Source organism: Dreissena polymorpha, chromosome 2 (genome assembly GCF_020536995.1).
Source record: "Dreissena polymorpha isolate Duluth1 chromosome 2, UMN_Dpol_1.0, whole genome shotgun sequence".
In the NCBI taxonomy this organism is placed as follows: domain Eukaryota; kingdom Metazoa; phylum Mollusca; class Bivalvia; order Myida; family Dreissenidae; genus Dreissena; species Dreissena polymorpha.
In genome coordinates, this window is record NC_068356.1 from 100,545,329 (window position 1) to 100,560,069 (window position 14,741).

At 32.8% G+C, this 14,741-nt stretch overlaps 1 long non-coding RNA gene across 1 annotated transcript; it reads right to left on the reverse strand.

Moving 5' to 3' along the window:
* Nucleotides 1-4,890: 4,890 nt before the first annotated feature.
* LOC127868266 (uncharacterized) lies at nucleotides 4,891-7,531 on the reverse strand. Its single transcript, XR_008044050.1, has 3 exons — nucleotides 7,123-7,531; nucleotides 5,874-5,964; nucleotides 4,891-5,605 (listed from the first exon to the last, which is right to left on the reverse strand). It is a non-coding gene; the product is annotated as an uncharacterized LOC127868266 (long non-coding RNA).
* Between the last annotated feature and the right edge of the window lie 7,210 nt (nucleotides 7,532-14,741).

The following is a 14,741-nucleotide window of genomic DNA, read 5'->3' on the forward strand; positions in this document are numbered from 1 at the left end:
ACCGGCAGATTTTGTCCAATTTCGCCAAGCCTGTAATGTTATAAGTCGGGGGACTAGGTGCCTGAGCTACTTTCGCTGAGGTAATTTATTTACCCACATTTTTTTCGTAACCAACATTTTTCCTACCCACTTTTTTTTTGTACCAAAAATGTTTGTATCGTCATTTTTCGTACCAAAACTTTTCGTATGGAATGAGTGATGTATTGGACGTCATCATTGATGACGTTCATTCGAACGAATGATAAAGGGGGCTAAGTTTCATTAAGTTGGTGCATATAGTCGCGATTTGGGCGCCTTGAAAACTGGTCGGTTAATTTTGCTGAAATTTGACATGTATATGGACAAGAATGCGATCTACCTGTTGGCGTAGGCGTTATACCTGGCAAAAATCTAGTTTTTGATTAAATCACGAAAAAGTGGTGTGTTTTTATGGCGCACGCGCTATAAAATGAGTTCTCGCCGGAAGCCGATTCACCCCAGGAGATAATTCACGCGCTAGGCTATTCAAATTTGATTTTAAATAATACATATTGCGATTGTATTCTCAAATTAATTAATAATTTCATCTTGCGTTTAACATACGTTTTAGAAAATATTAACAAAACAAACAAAAACAAACAACCGTTAAATTTTATTGTTGTAAATATGGTAACCTGATTACATATCCACTAGCGTCTATGCATATTTACACATAAAAAATAGTTCGCAAGTAAGCAACAAACAATCAAATTTAAACGCAAATTATTTAACAAAATATATAAATTTGAGCTAGAAATCGAAACTTAAATACAATTTCTGCACTAAAAACACAATACCAATAGTTTTTACAATAACACATTCGACATGTACATGTACTTCCAACAACACGCCAACCGCTATTTTGAAAGCGAATGTGTAGAGTAACATTTCAAACAATAAAGACAAAATGGAACTGGAGTTTAACGTAGTGCGCAAATGGGAAGTGATTAGAGTAAATTATTTTTCAACTTGTCAATCTCCGTAGTATACGTTTAGTTGTGAGATGTTAACGGTTTCCCCCAAAAAACATGCCTTCGCTGCGAAGTCAAAGTGGGTGGGGAACGAGACTGCTTGTGGATTTCGAGTTGCTGGAAGTTTGTAACGAAGCTGCTTTTGTGCAATATTCATCGATTTTGCAAGCTGTGTGTTTGAAGTCGGAGATATATATTGCTGACATTAATGATGTTGTGTACGTTCTTGTGACCACTGATCTGCATATGAAATTATGATACCAGTGGGAGAGCATCCCGAATCCCACATACTATGCGACATAGTCTGTTTCCTGGTCGAGTGGTTGGTAAGTTTAATCGTTATACATGCATATTACACATTTTACATTATTTGTGCTATTTTTGACACCCATTTTTCATGCTGATGAACCAACGGTCAGTGCCAGTAGTCCTACTGTCATTGGTCTGTGTGCTTGTTGAAAGTACATGTAGAAAGGGTTGTTTAGCTCCAATAAGCCATGTTGCTATTTTTTGGATAAAATTTCAGTGGGCTTTTTTATCTTTGTGCAGCAACCTCTGCCGCCTCATTTTGTGAAAACATTAGGCGCACACTGTTCATATTGTGGTAAAAGGAGTCGCGCAATGTTCAAAGTGAGAAAAATTGTTGGTGACTATTCAACATTGTGAAAAATTTGTTGCACATTGTTTAAAATTCCTAAAATATCAGTAGCAAACTTTTAAAAATTGTGAAAACAAGTGTCTCGCAATGTTGAAAATTGTGAAATATGAGTCGTGCAATGTTGAAGATTAAAAAAATGAGCCTCGCAATCTTGACAATTATGGAAAAATAAGTTGCACACTTTTCAAAATTGTGAACAAATGAGTTGTGACTGTTGAACATTGTGAAAATAATTAATTGAGCATTGTTCAAATTTGTGAAAATATGAGTCTCAGTAACGACATCAGCAACCATATGCCACTTAGCGTAACAACATCAGCATTAGTCGCTAACTGTTGAGAAATGTGAAAAAATAAGTTGCACGCTTTTTAAAACATTGACCATTTGCATCGCGAATTCCTTTAATTTGTGCAAAAACAGCTATCACTATTAATAATTTAGGAAAAAAAACAAGTCTATTATAAAAAAGGTTTTCAGTTTAAAGAAATTCATAATTATATTTTATTTAAAGTTGTTAACGGCCATTTCATATGACTATCATATTTTTTTATTATGATATTGTGTGCCTGTCTAATTTGTAATTTGTTCAAGTTGTGCTATAAAAATGTTATTTTAATAATCTTTATTTGACATTTTGTCTCATGTTGGATTATTTGTTATATTTTATTATTATATAAAAATGGCATCGCATGAACCAGTAGTCATAGTATAAGCAACATTGAAGCCTAATATGCATTCATCTATTATTATTTTGGGCACAAATAATTTTACCGTGTGAAGACCCTACATAAAAATGCTGATTTTTTTCTTACTTGGTAACTGGCGACACACATTTTCAAGTCTATTTCATTAAATTTGGCATAGATATTTATAAAATTGGCATCATATGAACCAGTAGTCATAGTATAAGCAACATTGAAGCCTAATATGCATTCATCTATTATTATTTGGGAACAAATAATTTTACCGTGTGAAGACCCTACATAAAAATGCTGATTTTTTTCTTACTTGGTACCTGGCGACACACATTTTCAAGTCTATTTCATTAAATTTGGCATAGATATTTATAAAAATGGTATCCTATGAACCATTAGTCATAGTATAAGCAACATTGAAGCCTAATATGCATTCATCTATTATTATTTGGGCACAAATAATTTTACTGTGTGAAGACCCTACATAAAAATGCAGATTTTTTTCTTACTTGGTACCTGTCGACACACATTTTCAAGTCTATTTCATTAAATTTGGCATAGATATTTATAAGATTGGCATCGTATGAACCAGTAGTCATAGTATAAGCAACATTGAAGCCTAATATGCATTCATCTATTATTATTTGGGCACAAATAATTTTACTGTGTGAAGACCCTACATAAAAATGCTGATTTTTTTCTTACTTGGTACCTGGCAACACACATTTTCAAGTCTATTTCATTAAATTTGGCATAGATATTAATAAGATTGGCATCGTATGAACCAGTAGTCATAGTATAATCAACATTGAAGCCTAATATGCATTCATCTATTATTACTTGGGCACAAATAATTTTACTGTGTGAAGACCCTACATAAAAATGCTGATTTGTTTCTTACTTGGTACCTGGCGACACACATTTTCAAGTCTTTTTCATTAAATTTGGCATAGATATTTTAAAAAATGGCATCGTATGAACCAGTAGTCATAGTATAAGCAACATTGAAGCCTAATATGCATTCATCTATTATTATTTGGGCACAAACAATTTTACAGTGTGAAGATCCTACATAAAAATGCAGATTTTTTCTTACTTGGTACCTGGCGACACACATTTTCAAGTCTATTTCATTAAATTTGGCATAGATATTTATAAAATTGGCATCGTATGAACCAGTAGTCATAGTATAAGCAACATTGAAGCCTAATATGCATTCATCTATTATTACTTGGGCACAAATAATTTTACTGTGTGAAGACCCTACATAAAAATGCTGATTTTTTTCTTACTTGGTACCTGGCGACACACATTTTCAAGTCTATTTCATTAAATTTGGCATAGATATTTATAAGATTGGCATCGTATGAACCAGTAGTCATATAATAAGCAACATTGAAGCCTAATATGCATTCATCTATTATACTTTGGGCACAAATAATTTTACTGTGTGAAGACCCTACATAAAAATGCTGACTTTTTTCTTACTTGGTAACTGGCGACACACATTTTCAAGTCTATTTCATTAAATTTGGCATAGATATTTATAAAATTGGCATCGTATGAACCAGTAGTCATAGTATAAGCAACATTGAAGCCTAATATGCATTCATCTATTATTATTTGGCAACAAATAATTTTACCGTGTGAAGACCCTACATAAAAATGCTGATTTTTTTCTTACTTGGTACCTGGCGACACACATTTTCAAGTCTATTTCATTAAATTTGGCATAGATATTTATAAAAATGGTATCGTATGAACCATTAGTCATAGTATAAGCAACATTGAAGCCTAGTATGCATTCATCTATTATTATTTGGGCACAAATAATTTTACTGTGTGAAGACCCTACATAAAAATGCAGATTTTTTTCTTACTTGGTACCTGTCGACACACATTTTCAAGTCTATTTCATTAAATTTGGCATAGATATTTATAAGATTGGCATCGTATGAACCAGTAGTCATAGTATAAGCAACATTGAAGCCTAATATGCATTCATCTATTATTATTTGGGCACAAATAATTTTACTGTGTGAAGACCCTACATAAAAATGCTGATTTTTTTCTTACTTGGTACCTGGCAACACACATTTTCAAGTCTATTTCATTAAATTTGGCATAGATATTTATAAGATTGGCATCGTATGAACCAGTAGTCATAGTATAAGCAACATTGAAGCCTAATATGCATTCATCTATTATTATTTGGGCACAAATAATTTTACTGTGTGAAGACCCTACATAAAAATGCTGATTTTTTTCTTACTTGGTACCTGGCGACACACATTTTCAAGTCTTTTTCATTAAATTTGGCATAGATATTTTAAAAAATGGCATCGTATGAACCAGTAGTCATAGTATAAGCAACATTGAAGCCTAATATGCATTCATCTATTATTATTTGGGCACAAACAATTTTGCCGTGTGAAGATCCTACATAAAAATGCAGATTTTTTCTTACTTGGTACCTGGCGACACACATTTTCAAGTCTATTTCATTAAATTTGGCATAGATATTTATAAAATTGGCATCGTATCCTGTACGAAAAAGTTTGGGCTGACTGTAACCAGATTATGTGCAGAATAAAATACACAAAATCTGTATAGAACCTGTGCAGAAAATATTTGGTGTCCATTAAAAATGAGTTGAAGCAGATTTCTATTTATAGATTTTTTCAATATAAACAAAGAACGAATTCTGTACAGATTTTACGAATTATTTAAATTAAGCAGAATTTTTTAGGGGCAGAAAAAAACCTGGGCAGAATTAAATGTGGGGTGAACCAAAATGTGAGAATGGGATTCTGTGCAAAATAAAATCTGTACACAAAATAAAATCTGTACACACAAAAAATTCTGTACAGAAAAATGTAGCAAAATGTAAAGCAAAATATATAGACTGTAAATATTAAACATTTTTATTTAATGATATTATGACATGTTTATATATATATAAGAAAAGTAACAAATACTGACAGTCAATAAAATAAAATAATTTACTCTTACACATCCCGTTAAGAAATAAATCCCTAAATACAACACACATTATTGTATCACTGTTATATGACATAAAAGCACAGTAAATAAAGTAAGTTTATGTTTTAAGAAATTACAGTTATTATATTGAGATGAAAATCCCTTTTTCTTCATTTGCCTGAACTAGACCCTGGTGAGGTACCATCACTCTGTGACTGCACTTAACTGAGCCAGTGGTCGTTGTCAGGGGAAAGTTGCTACACAATCTTTTTTGATAGTTGCTGAAAGCAAAAAATACACATAACTATTTTTAAATCATTTTGTTTAGTCAATCTGAATGAAATGATCATATGGGATCTACTAAAATTACAACTTAAATAACGCAACATGGTTCACCAACTTGCTTCTCTTTATATTTTGCTTTTCACATTATAAAATAAATTTGACATTTTTTCAAATGTAGGTCATTTCATAGCGTGTTTTATAAAAAGAGAATTTGTAATGTTGATTTAGTTACAAACCGCATTATATTAAGTTTTTGCTTCACACCTTTTAAGTGATAACAGCACCATTACTCTGTGACTGCACTTCTGAGGTCGTTGTCAGGGGTAAGTTGCTACACAATCTTTTTTGAAAATCGCTGAAAGCAAAAAAAATACAATTTACTATTTAACAAGGGACAAAATTGTCACAAAACCAGGTTTTCATTGTGAAAAAAAAATCTGATAAAGGGAGAAAACTCAAACTGAACTTTTGAAATGACCAAAAAAAATTAACCCCCTTTGTAAGTTTTTTTTTTTTTTTTTAAATCTATTTTTAGTCGTGGCGACCTTGACATTGGAGATATTGACGTGATTCTTTCGTGGGACACACCGTCCCATGATGGTGAACAAATGTGCCAAATGATTTTAAAATCTCACAATGAATGACATAGTTATGGCCAGGACAAGCTCATTTATGGCCATTTTTGACCTTTGAACTCAAAGTGTGACCTTGACCTTGGAGATATCGACGTAATTATTTCGCGCGACACACCGTCCAATGATGGTGAACAAATGTGCCAAATGATTTTAAAATCTGACGATGAACGACATAGTTATGGCTCGGACAAGCTCATTTATGGCCATTTTTGACCTTTGAACTCAAAGTGTGACCTTGACCTTGGAGATATCGACGTAATTATTTCGCGCGACACACCGTCCAATGATGGTGAACAAATGTGCCAAATGATTTTAAAATCTGACAATGAACGACATAGTTATGGCCCGGACAAGCTTATTCCGCCAGCCAGCCAGCCAGCCAGCCCGCCAGCCAGCCAGCCCGCCCGCATTCGCCAATCTAATAACCAGTTTTTTCCTTCGGAAAACCTGGTTAAAAATTACTTTGTTTAGCCAATCTGAATGAAGTGATCATATGGGATCTACTAAAATTACAACTTAAATAATGCAACACCTTTTAAGTGATAACATAGCTTTCGTAAATATGTAATTAAAAAAAAGGCTTTACATTTTGTGGCAGAGTAGTTATTCATAAATAAATCTAAGTATTGGTTACATTGCCCTTTCATTTGGTCACTGATTAGGCAATTGATTGTTACAACTATATGTTGGTTTTGTAAGATAGAGATACCTTTGACTGACTTATGTCTTTTATGTGAACATACTGCAAAGATAATTGGTTTCATCATTTATTTAAAATGTAAATCACCCACCAAAACAGATCTTTGTAACTGTTAAATTATATCATTAAATTAAACATAACATTATAAGATAACAATGTAAAGAAAAACAATACAAACCTGTTTAACAGTTCAAAGCATTTCCAAAAGGGCCGCTTCATAACTCACTGAATTCCTCTTTTAGAGACTTGTTAATACACAAAATGTTGATTTCCACATTCTAGTTAATTGTTTATGAATGTCCATCAAAGTATTTCAGGATATTGTTAAAACTTCAACTTTAAAAAGTCCCAACATTGCTTTGAAACTACATTTCAGGTCTTGCATGGATCTATGTTTACATGTTCAAATTTGGCTCCCAACCAATCAGAAGAGATTATACACATTCCAGCAAGCCAGTAAAGATAGCCCCAGTTTCACATTACAAGTATCAAGCAGGCAGGATTTGTTTGTTAGGGGTTTATGATTATTTTCAAGTGAACTGTTACAGAGGTGTATACAAGCACTGACATTACAATTTTTCATAGATAGAGTCAGAGGAAGGCAAACTAAACATTTAACCCCAGTGGAAATACATATACCATTAAAGCAAAGCAGTTTTCATAAGTCAGGGGGGGGGGGAGGGGGAATTGAAAAACAATTTTCAATATGTATTCAACCCTAAATCAAGTTTACTGTAAGAACCTTAATTCAAAGATATTTTATGATTATAGTAGATCTACATGTACAAAGGTACAATTAAAAGGTAAATTATCATTACATACTCACATATTTTAATATTATGACATGTAATATATACATGAATGGCAATTATTGTATAAATTGAACTGAACATAAATATTGTTTTTCTTGTATAGGGCAAATGTTTCTCATAATAAACATTTAGAAACTTGAATCAGGAGTCTATTTTTTTTAATTATCTAAGTCCCATTTTGAAATTTTGTTTCAATAGTTTTCTAAGTCCAATATTCTGCCTTGCTTAATACTGCCAAGTACCAAAATTCTGTCTTGCTAAAATGCAGAGTGCTAAAAATCTGTCTTATAAAAATGAAAAGTATAAAAATTCTGTTTGGTATAGTAATATGTACAGATGAAATTCTGCTTAATTGTAATTCTGCTTAAAAAATCTGTACAGTTTTCCAGGCAGATTCTGGGTCTGTGTGCTCTTTGTACAGAATAAATGAATTCTGTCTTGATTCTGGGCAGATTTTGTACAGACTCAGTACAGAATCTGCAAAGAATTTTCGTACAGGATGAACCAGTAGTCATAGAATAAGCATCATTGAAGCCTAATATGCATTCATCTATTATTACTTGGGCACAAATAATTTTACTGTGTGAAGACCCTACATAAAAATGCAGATTTTTTCTTACTTGGTACCTGGCGACACACATTTTCAAGTCTATTTCATTAAATTTGGCATAGATATTTATAAAATTGGCATCGTATGAACCAGTAGTCATAGTATAAGCATCATTGAAGCCTAATATGCATTCATCTATTATTACTTGGGCAGAAATAATTTTACTGTGTGAAGACCCTACATAAAAATGCTGATTTTTTTCTTACTTGGTACCTGGCGACACACATTTTCAAGACTATTTCATTAAATTTGGCATAGATATTTATAAGATTGGCATCGTATGAACCAGTAGTCATATAATAAGCAACATTGAAGCCTAATATGCATTCATCTATTATACTTTGGGCACAAATAATTTTACTGTGTGAAGACCCTACATAAAAATGCTGACTTTTTTCTTACTTGGTACCTGGCGACACACATTTTCAAGTCTATTTCATTAAATTTGGCATAGATATTTATAAGATTGGCATCATATGAACCAGTAGTCATAGTATAATCAACATTGAAGCCTAATATGCATTCATCTATTATTACTTGGGCACAAATAATTTTACTGTGTGAAGACCCTACATAAAAATGCTGATTTGTTTCTTACTTGGTACTTGGCGACACACATTTTCAAGTCTTTTTCATTAAATTTGGCATAGATATTTTAAAAAATGGCATCGTATGAACCAGTAGTCATAGTATAAGCAACATTGAAGCCTAATATGCATTCATCTATTATTACTTGGGCACAAATAATTTTACTGTGTGAAGACCCTACATAAAAATGCTGATTTGTTTCTTACTTGGTACCTGGCGACACACATTTTCAAGTCTTTTTCATTAAATTTGGCATAGATATTTTAAAAAATGGCATCGTATGAACCAGTAGTCATAGTATAAGCAACATTGAAGCCTAATATGCATTCATCTATTATTATTTGGGCACAAACAATTTTACCGTGTGAAGATCCTACATAAAAATGCAGATTTTTTCTTACTTGGTACCTGGCGACACACATTTTCAAGTCTATTTCATTAAATTTGGCATAGATATTTATAAAATTGGCATCGTATGAACCAGTAGTCATAGTATAAGCATCATTGAAGCCTAATATGCATTCATCTATTATTATTTGGGCACAAATAATGTTACTGTGTGAAGACCCTACATAAAAATGCTGACTTTTTTCTTACTTGGTACCTGGCGACACACATTTTCAAGTCTATTTCATTAAATTTGGCATAGATATTTATAAGATTGGCATCGTATGAACCAGTAGTCATAGTATAAGCAACATTGAAGCCTAATATGCATTCATCTATTATTATTTGGCAACAAATAATTTTACCGTGTGAAGACCCTACATAAAAATGCTGATTTTTTTCTTACTTGGTACCTGGCGACACACATTTTCAAGTCTATTTCATTAAATTTGGCATAGATATTTATAAAAATGGTATCGTATGAACCATTAGTCATAGTATAAGCAACATTGAAGCCTAATATGCATTCATCTATTATTATTTGGGCACAAATAATTTTACTGTGTGAAGACCCTACATAAAAATGCAGATTTTTTTCTTACTTGGTACCTGTCGACACACATTTTCAAGTCTATTTCATTAAATTTGGCATAGATATTTATAAGATTGGCATCGTATGAACCAGTAGTCATAGTATAAGCAACATTGAAGCCTAATATGCATTCATCTATTATTATTTGGGCACAAATAATTTTACTGTGTGAAGACCCTACATAAAAATGCTGATTTTTTTCTTACTTGGTACCTGGCGACACACATTTTCAAGTCTTTTTCATTAAATTTGGCATAGATATTTTAAAAAATGGCATCGTATGAACCAGTAGTCATAGTATAAGCAACATTGAAGCCTAATATGCATTCATCTATTATTATTTGGGCACAAACAATTTTGCCGTGTGAAGATCCTACATAAAAATGCAGATTTTTTCTTACTTGGTACATGTACCTGGCGACACACATTTTCAAGTCTATTTCATTAAATTTGGCATAGATATTTATAAAATTGGCATCGTATGAACCAGTAGTCATAGTATAAGCATCATTGAAGCCTAATATGCATTCATCTATTATTACTTGGGCACAAATAATTTTACTGTGTGAAGACCCTACATAAAAATGCTGATTTTTTTCTTACTTGGTACCTGGCGACACACATTTTCAAGTCTATTTCATTAAATTTGGCATAGATATTTATAAGATTGGCATCGTATGAACCAGTAGTCATATAATAAGCAACATTGAAGCCTAATATGCATTCATCTATTATACTTTGGGCACAAATAATTTTACTGTGTGAAGACCCTACATAAAAATGCTGACTTTTTTCTTACTTGGTACCTGGCGACACACATTTTCAAGTCTATTTCATTAAATTTGGCATAGATATTTATAAGATTGGCATCATATGAACTAGTAGTCATAGTATAATCAACATTGAAGCCTAATATGCATTCATCTATTATTACTTGGGCACAAATAATTTTACTGTGTGAAGACCCTACATAAAAATGTTGATTTGTTTCTTACTTGGTACCTGGCGACACACATTTTCAAGTCTTTTTCATTAAATTTGGCATAGATATTTTAAAAAATGGCATCGTATGAACCAGTAGTCATAGTATAAGCAACATTGAAGCCTAATATGCATTCATCTATTATTACTTGGGCACAAATAATTTTACTGTGTGAAGACCCTACATAAAAATGCTGATTTGTTTCTTACTTGGTACCTGGCGACACACATTTTCAAGTCTTTTTCATTAAATTTGGCATAGATATTTTAAAAAATGGCATCGTATGAACCAGTAGTCATAGTATAAGCAACATTGAAGCCTAATATGCATTCATCTATTATTATTTGGGCACAAACAATTTTACCGTGTGAAGATCCTACATAAAAATGCAGATTTTTTCTTACTTGGTACCTGGCGACACACATTTTCAAGTCTATTTCATTAAATTTGGCATAGATATTTATAAAATTGGCATCGTATGAACCAGTAGTCATAGTATAAGCATCATTGAAGCCTAATATGCATTCATCTATTATTACTTGGGCACAAATAATTTTACTGTGTGAAGACCCTACATAAAAATGCTGATTTTTTTCTTACTTGGTACCTGGCGACACACATTTTCAAGTCTATTTCATTAAATTTGGCATAGATATTTATAAGATTGGCATCATATGAACCAGTAGTCATAGTATAAGCAACATTGAAGCCTAATATGCATTCATCTATTATACTTTGGGCACAAATAATTTTACCGTGTGAAGACCCTACATAAAAATGCTGACTTTTTTCTTACTTGGTACCGGGCGACACACATTTTCAAGTCTATTTCATTAAATTTGGCATAGATATTTATAAAAATGGCATCGTATGAACCAGTAGTCATAGTATAAGCAACATTGAAGCCTAATATGCATTCATCTATTATTATTTGTGCACAAATAATTTAGCCGTGTGAAGACCCTAGATAAAAATGCTGATTTTTTTCTTACTTGGTACCTGGCGACACACATTTTCAAGTCTATTTCATTAAATTTGGCATAGATATTTATAAAAATGGCATCGTATGAACCAGTAGTCATAGTATAAGCAACATTGAAGCCTAATATGCATTCATCTATTATTATTTTGGGCACAAATAATTTTACCGTGTGAAGACCCTACATAAAAATGCTGATTTATTTCTTACTTGGTATCTTGCGACACACATTTTCAAGTCTTTTTCATTAAATTTGGCATATACATGTATATTAATAAAAATGGCATTGTATGAACATGTCGTCATAGTATAAGCAGAGAAGCATAATACGCATTCATCTATTATAATTTGGGCTCATACAATTTTACCGTGTTAGCACCATATATCAAGTTGATTTTTTAAATATTCGCCACATACCCACAGGCATTTTCATTAATATCTCAGAAAAATAGACCTATATATTAATACACATGGCATCTAAAGAACATTTTATCATAGTTAAACATGGTTCCCAGCCAACCTGGAAATCAGGGAAAACCTGGAAAAAGACTTTCAATTTTTCCAGTCAGGGAAAAGTCAGGGAATTTGGGAAAAGTTCCTGAAATCAGGGAAAAATCAGGGAATTTTGTTTGGGCAGACTTTCCCAACTTGTCTCGAGAAGTCCATACACTTAAAACAGAAAATTATTTCCTCTGCATGGCTATGGTGACTTTATAGTATACATGTAGCTTTAAAAATAAGTTATGTCTGCAACTGCTTTTTATTCAGGGTGTCTAAAACAAGAAAAAGGTCGAAATTATGATCCTGGACGTTTTATTTTCCATCAGGGAAAAATCAGGGAATTTTGTTCATACAAAAAGCTGGGAACCCTGTAATAAAGCAATCTAGAGGCATGAAATGCATTTTTCTATTATGATATGTCCACAAATTATTTCACTTAGTGATGACCCAGCTTGAATATGAGGATTTGTTGAATATTTCATGCTAACCAACATACATTTCATTTTTAGTCGTATATCAGGATTCAATACCTATACCTTAGTGAAAATGGCATCAAAAGAACATTTGTTCATTGTACTAGATGGAATGAAACATTATATCTATCCATCTTATAGTTTATTGCAGTTTCAGTAATATTCTGTCTATAAATGATTTCAACATGATATAAATATAAATCATTGCTAGCAAATGTGTATATATGAAACAAAAATTAAAAAATAGACGGTTTATTTTTTACCCATTTATGTATATATATCTATGTATACATCTTTTGTTGTAAACAGTTATGCGACAACGCCCAGTATGATTTTTTCACTTACCGGTATGTGGGTGTATGTTGGCTCCACTTCACAAGATACAGTCATTGTAGTTTAATTGAAAAACGCATCTTACAATGTGAGATGAGTTCTGGGTTCAAGCCCCAGCAGTGGCCTATCAAGTGTGATATACAGAGCCATTATGATTAAATATACACAGTTATCTTTTTAAACAATACAATTAAATATAAGGAATAATGTTAAAGGGGCATTGCTGCTTAGCCATTTTTGGGATTGTATTGTGATTTTTGGCCAAATTTGACACTGAATAACAGGGTTTATATACATCCCAAGCATACATGCTTCTAAATTTGTAAAAAAAAACAAGTCGAAGTGTGCAGAATATTAAAAATTTGCAACTTTCTGATGTCTAAAGGTCATTAAATGCCACTTAAAGTTTACATTTTTTGTACAAAATGACCCATTCTGTGCTGTCCATTTTTGTTTAATGTTTACGCTGTCAGGTCCAAAAACGCTCATTCTGTAGCTTGTTTGGACTGTAATCTATAATGTGGCCATGTTTCAGCAGATTCGGCCCAGTGGTTCTGATTTTATACGCCGTGCCTAGCTTTTATTAGTACACTACCGGATTCACCGGAGGGGACTTATGGTTTGCGCTCTGTGTGTCCGTCAGTTAGTCAGTCAGTCAGTCTGTCACACTTTTCTGAATCCTGCGATAACTTTAAAAGTTCTTAATATTTTTTCATGAAACTTGAAACAAAGATAGATGGCAATAAGGACATTATGCACGTGATTGCATTTTGTTCCTACGTCAAAAATTCTGGTTTCTATGGCAATAAATAAAAACATAAAATAAATTCTGACAATGGTGGAGCCGCTAGGGGACAAATTTGCTTGACAATAGTCTTGTTGAGTATTACTCACTGACTTATGCATATGCCCTCGACTGTTTTCGGAGAATACCTGAGGTATTGTCATAGCCAGCTCATCGTGTCGTGTCGTGTCTTTTCGCCGTCCGGCGTCCGCCATGCTAAAACCTTAACATTGACCCATTGTACCCACAATTTTCGTACCCACATTTTTTTTCGTAACCAAAATTTTCGTACCCACATTTGTTTATTACCCAAAATTTGTGTTCCCACATTTTCTTACCCAAAATTTCCGAACCCACATTTTTTTAGTTCCCACTCATTCCATCCCGCGAAACCCTTAAGGTGTCGCAACTCTAGTATGGAATGAGTGATGTATTGGACGTCATCATTGATGACGTTCATTCGAACGAATGATAAAGGGGGCTAAGTTTCGTTAAGGTGGCGAGAATCACTGCGATTTGAGTTTCTTGAAAACTGGCTCAGCACGTTTGCTGAAATTTGACATGTATATGGACAAGAATGCGATCTACCTGTTGGCGTAGGCGTTATACCTGGGAAAAATCTAGTTTTTGATGAAATCACGAAAAAATTTCGCAAGTTTTACATAACCGGAATTACAAAATGCGTTATGTGGATATACCGATGCCCTACCGAAATATCCGAAATCAAACTTTCATAAAAACAATGTTTCATTAGTT